At 41.8% G+C, this 6500-nt stretch overlaps 1 protein-coding gene across 1 annotated transcript in view; it reads left to right on the top strand.

Moving 5' to 3' along the window:
* The first annotated feature begins 4425 nt into the window (after positions 1 to 4425).
* The window catches only part of LOC124042190 (ankyrin repeat domain-containing protein 12-like), a 90327-nt gene continuing 88252 nt past the window's right edge, over positions 4426 to 6500 (top strand). The window contains 1 exon segment of the mRNA XM_046360594.1: positions 4426 to 4570. The gene's annotated coding sequence lies outside the window, so the exon portion shown is untranslated.

Raw genomic sequence — 6500 nt, 5'->3', positions numbered from 1 at the left:
AGAGTGTCTCTGTGTGTCAATTTAGATAAAGACACTAATTATCTGTCTCAAAGAGAAATCTAGGTCGACACCGATTTGATACAGTATTTCTATTAGAAAACGTTTACTACACCACACTGTCAATGACATGCAGATCAAGAAACTATGAATCATTTAAAAGTCAGAAAGAAAAAAAACTGCCGGGAAGAATAGGAACTCATATGTGAATTTTGTTAAGTTGCCACAAGCCTCGCGCAGAAATGTATTCTTATTGAGAGCATCAATTCATGGGTTAAAATACGTACAGTACCAGTCAAAAGTGGACACACCTAGTCATTCCAGGGTTTTAATTTATTTCAATATTTTCTACATTGTAGAATAGAAGAAACTATGAAATAACACAAGGAATCAATAGTGCAGATCCCAGCCTATAGAATAACAGCTGCATAGTGCATAGTACATCAAAATATTTTTGAGATTTTTCAAAGTAGCCACCTTTATGGCTTAATGACAACTTTGCACACTCTTTGGCATTCTCTCCACCAGCCTCACTGAGCTCGAGCTGTTTCGCAAGGAGGAATGGGAAAAAAAATTCAGTCTCTCGATGTGCAAAACTGATAGAGACATACGCCAAGCGACTTACAGCTGTAATCGCAGCAAAAGGTGGCGCTACAAAGTATTAACTTAAGGGGGCTGAATAATTTTGCACGCCCAATTTTTCAGTTTTTGATTTGTTAAAAAAAAGTTTGAAATATCCAATAAATGTCGTTCCACTTTATGATTGTGTCCCACTTGTTGTTGATTCTTCACAAAAAAATAGTTTTATATCTTTATGTTTGAAGCCTGAAATGTGGCAAAAGGTCGCAAAGTTCAAGGGGGCCGAATACTTTCGCAAGGCACTGTACCCATTCCGATAAGGGAGTACTATTGTACTAGTAATGTTAAATAATAAATTGGCAACCAAGCCAATTGTATTATGACTTGCCTCCTCCAGTTTAAGTTTATCGTGATGGTAATGACGTTTGTTTTTATTAGGTTGAGGTCGCTAGCTACAGTGGTATCTTCAACCTAGCCTCACGTTTAGCTAGCTACAGTGGTATCTTCAACCTAGCCTCGCATTTAGCTAGCTACAGTGGTATCTTCAACCTAGCCTCGCATTTAGCTAGCTACAGTGGTATCTTCAACCTAGCCTCGCATTTAGCTAGCTACAGTGGTATCTTCAACCTAGCCTCACATTTAGCTAGCTACAGTGGTATCTTCAACCTAGTCTCGTTTTTAGCTAGCTACAGTGGTATCTTCAACCTAGCCTCACGTTTAGCTAGCTACAGTGGTATCTTCAACCTAGCCTCGCATTTAGCTAGCTACAGTGGTATCTTCAACCTAGCCTCGCATTTAGCTAGCTACAGTGGTATCTTCAACCTAGCCTCGCATTTAGCTAGCTACAGTGGTATCTTCAACCTAGCCTCACATTTAGCTAGCTACAGTGGTATCTTCAACCTAGCCTCACGTTTAGCTAGCTACAGTGGTATCTTCAACCTAGCCTCGCGTTTAGCTAGCTACAGTGGTATCTTCAACCTAGCCTCGCATTTAGCTAGCTACAGTGGTATCTTCAACCTAGCCTCGCATTTAGCTAGCTACAGTGGTATCTTCAACCTAGCCTCGCATTTAGCTAGCTACAGTGTTATCTTCAACCTAGCCTCACATTTAGCTAGCTACAGTGGTATCTTCAACCTAGCCTCGTTTTTAGCTAGCTACAGTGGTATCTTCAACCTAGCCTCGCGTTTAGCTAGCTACAGTGTTATCTTCAACCTAGCCTCGCTTTTAGCTAGCTACAGTGGTATCTTCAACCTAGCCTTGCATTTAGCTAGCTACAGTGGTATCTTCAACCTAGCCTCGCTTTTAGCTAGCTACAGTGGTATCTTCAACCTAGCCTCGCTTTTAGCTAGCTACAGTGGTATCTTCAACCTAGTCTCACTTTTAGCTAGCTACAGTGGTATCTTCAACCTAGCCTCGCGTTTAGCTAGCTACAGTGGTATCTTCAACCTAGCCTCGCGTTTAGCTAGCTACAGTGGTATCTTCAACCTAGCCTCGCATTTAGCTAGCTACAGTGGTATCTTCAACCTAGCCTCGTTTTTAGCTAGCTACAGTGGTATCTTCAACCTAGCCTCGTTTTTAGCTAGCTACAGTGGTATCTTCAACCTAGCCTCGCGTTTAGCTAGCTACAGTGGTATCTTCAACCTAGCCTCGCGTTTAGCTAGCTACAGTGGTATTTTCAACCTAGCCTCGCTTTTAGCTAGCTACAGTGGTATCTTCAACCTAGCCTCGCGTTTAGCTAGCTACAGTGGTATTTTCAACCTAGCCTCGCTTTTAGCTAGCTACAGTGGTATCTTCAACCTAGCCTCCGTTTAGCTAGCTGAGTTGAGGGAGAAAAAAAAGGTACCTAAACAAAACATGTTTTATCACTTGATGCAATATCCTGTCTTGAATGAAAAGGTCATATTTTGCACTTTGGGGTTTCCTGAACGTGGGCATTCCTGCAGCTGCAGGAACACCTCTTTATGCTTCTATTGGTCCATTTTAAAGCTAGGAGGAGGAGGAGGCACTTCAGTACAATAGGTGGCGGTAATGCACCATTGGATGCCAACCGCAGATAAACCCACAGAAGAAGAGGCAGACTGTCCTTCGCCCTCACCTGTCGGGCACTTTTCCCCCACAGTTCTGTTAATGATGGCAGTTCTGTAAACATTTAGGACACTGGGTGCTAGCTAGTTAGAAAGATAGGACTCTGGTACACTGTGCAAGCAGGAGGTGGGGATAGTTCGGTAGCTAGCACACCGGTAGACAGTGTCCTTCGCCCTTGTCTGTCGGGCATTGTTTTCCCACAGTTCTGTTAATGACTCTGGTACATAGCAAGCAAAATAGGTAACAAACTAGAGATAGCTAGGACACCGGTGTCCTTTGCCCCCGGCCTGTCGGGCTGTTTTCCCACAGTTCTGTTACGACACTGTGTGCTAGCTGGTTAGCTAGCTAACTAGGACACAGCAGGCAGGATAGGTAGCTAGCTAGGACACTGGTAGACAGTGTACCTTGCCTGCCAGGCACTGTTAGCTAGCAAGGAGGTCTCCGGTACACAGCAGGCGGGAGGCTGGGTCGACACCGGTAGAAAGTTCAACTGTCTGTTTAGTAGCGCAGCAATACTCTGTGAAGATGACATAAGACATCACAGTGGTACCGTGAGTCTTCAGGCTAGACGCATGTAGCATTTTGGCAAGTTAAAAAAATAATAATTAAAACGACTTTCTGAGTTGTCTGTTGTCATAGAGATAGAAGACTCATGATGGGTATAACAGCTTATAGCATGGACATTGCAATTGAGGCCTTCCACAATTTTAAATGTGTCAAATGGATGGGGATACCTATGAGTTGAGAATTATCAGCCAATGAAGAACAGAAAGTAAAATGAAGATGGCTTTCAATGCAACAGCGTCACGGACGCTTTAATGACACACATAACAAAGATGAGTCTTATATCTATCTCTATGGCCTGTATATACATGCGTATCTACACTCTCATTGGCTAGAATGGTCCCACCTGATCTCGCCCCCTCCTCATGCCTTCCATCTTTGAGGACATGTATTTCTATTGTTCGAGCGGGCACTCGAATCTCTTGTCAATATAGACAATCTTTCATAATGTTCTCCCAATCGCGCATGCGCTTTTAATACCCATATAATGCAAATATCACTGCGCCACAACAATTCGATAGACAGAGCGGCAGGAATGATGCAACACGTCGACGGAACTAGAATACAGTGTCTATGCATTCATATAAATGACAATTGAATGCACATAGTCAGATTTTACCTCTCTGTTATGTCTTCATTCGACATGTTCAAAAAACATTCCCTAAAGCCGCAGAGCGGAGCGGAGCGGAAAGGATGACACGCCCAGCGTCACCCACCTCTCCCTCTCCGATGCACCCCCAAAAGTTGACTTGCAAAATACTCACCAATTCGGTATCTATACACGCAATAAAACACGACTTTAAAATGTACATACTAACCTAACGAAGATGTATTATATTTTTTTAATCAATAATATCGAAGCCATTTCTATCAGTTCCGGGAAATGTTTAAAATGTGGTAAATAGCTTGACATACCCATTACCCAGCAGACTTATAGACCCTTAAAAAAAAAAGAAGATTGTCAGGACTCACGTGACCAATATGACTGTTCTCGGCCAATGGGAGCGACGTTTAAAAAAAAGAAGATTGTCAGGACTCACGTGACCAATATGACTGTTCTCGGCCAATGGGAGCGACGTAAAAAAAAAAAAAAAAGAAGAAGATTGTCAGGACTCACGTGACCAATATGACTGTTCTCGGCCAATGGGAGCGACGTTTGCATGAATCGCTGGGGGGGGGGGTTCTTCTTGAAGACGAAGGACGGACTGGGGGATGTTTTCAAACCTAGCCCGTAGTCTAGCTACTGTTCATGGTCAATATTTTGGGAAATTACTGTTTTTACAAGCTACGTCGTTTTATCTTCACGATCTGAATGAACAGGCAGAACCCGATGGGTATTAAAAAGGTAAGCAGAAAGTTAAATGTTCATATTTCTTTAGATTTGATTTGCTCATGATCATAGTAAAACCCCAGCTAGGCAAGCTAATCAACTTTGACGTTAGCTATGGCCACAACTTTTTAATGTTATTTTTGAGCTTGTATGTCACCTACTTTTTAAAAATATTTTATGGACGCATTTAAGTAACAGGTGTTTTGCTTATGTGTCAAAGTTGCTTTTATGCTAATAATATGAATAATTATAGCTGTGTGTTGCTGTGTGTCGAAGGGAAAAGCTGGGTGACAACTGGTGGCTAACTAGTTAGCTTCAGCTAGCCTGTAAGGTATTCGCCTCAGCGGGCTTTTGTCTACACGGAATGTTTTTTGGGGGGTTTTTGTTCTCCATGTAACTTACACATTGAACGAGTAAAAAAATAATATCTATATATATATATATATCTTTAAAGTATCCCCCCCCTGTAACAGACCATGGTTACACAGTAAATTGACCGAGACATTCGCCAGGTAGCAAATTCGACACATTTTATGTAACGTAGTCTACGTAGTCTCCAGAAGGAATAGCTAACGTCAACGTAACTACTGTAGCCCTCATTACAGACGTTCCGGCGCCGCACGTAGCGTAAGTATGCTATTCTCTAAACACTATCCACGTTAACCCGGGCTAACTAGCTAGCAAGCTAACTGTATTCGCGTCCATTTATGTCCATATACGTTTAAAACGTCCGAATATTTGCCACGTTGGATCTTTAAAACAAAAATGCACGTAATAATAACAATTATAATTATTTGTAAATTTGACAACAGTACAGCCAAGGTACAGCAGCGAGTCAAGCATTTTTTTAGGGGGGGGGGTGTGTGTTGGTTGAACCGCTTGTCTGTCTGTCTGTCTGGTGTGACCGTCCTTCGCTCTGGAAACCTTTTGTCTAAAGGACGTATCACTCAGATCCTATACAAAAACCAAGCCACCAGTGCGAGCTGAATAATACTTCACGTCTCTCGTTCATGACCATGACAGAATAAATACATTGTATTATAGCCACAATGGGTGCAGAATGAACTGTCTCCATGAAGTATGATGAAATATCAAATCAAGGGTGATGTCATTTCTACCCTCCCCATGCTGTTGCAGTATTTTGTATAGCCTAATATCAGAGCAATACAGGTTGGAATTGATATCCAGCTATTGTCTATTGTGAGGCAGCAATGCTAATGACACTGAATCTGTGAATTTAGTTGCATGCAAGTAGGGCTCCGCTTATCTAAATAGTTTCCCCCTTTTTCCTACTACAAAATATAGCTCTATGCCTTCCACCCTAAATAATCAAAATCATAGTAATGTGTGTGTGCAATAAGGAAGTTGATTACAGAATGCATAGTGACTAACCCTAGGGTTTGTCTTAACCACTTAACATGTTGAAAACAAACCCTCCCCCCAAAATACTAGTCCTATATATTTTCCTATATACTTTTAAAATGGGCCTTTGATACCACCCTGAATTGTTATTTAGCTCGATGACAGAATTCTGGTTTGAATGTCTGTTTTAACTTCATCACTACACTAAAATTGTAATTTGTTGTCACATCATATTCCTCATTTGTGTTACTGTAGTACCAAGTACTTAAACTCACTATCACGGAGTACATTATCACGAGTACATTGTACATATTGAACTTATTATGTCAGTTTATGCAGTAGTTATGTGAACACCGTACTCTGGTTATCTTAATTGGCGTAAGGTCATAATCGGAAGTAAACGTATGCCGTTTAAAAACACCTGGTTTTCTGAGTAATCTTTCAAATTATTAGGACATGTAAATGCCTTAATCGGCGTTCCAGCGGTGCGTTTGATTCGCCCATACACCAGCCAGCGGTGCGTTTGATTCGCCCATACACCAGCCAGCGGTGCGTTTGATTCGCCCATACACCAGCCAAGCAC

Source organism: Oncorhynchus gorbuscha, linkage group LG08 (assembly GCF_021184085.1).
Source record: "Oncorhynchus gorbuscha isolate QuinsamMale2020 ecotype Even-year linkage group LG08, OgorEven_v1.0, whole genome shotgun sequence".
Taxonomy (NCBI): Eukaryota; Metazoa; Chordata; class Actinopteri; order Salmoniformes; family Salmonidae; genus Oncorhynchus; species Oncorhynchus gorbuscha.
This window is presented reverse-complemented; position numbering and strand designations above follow the sequence as displayed.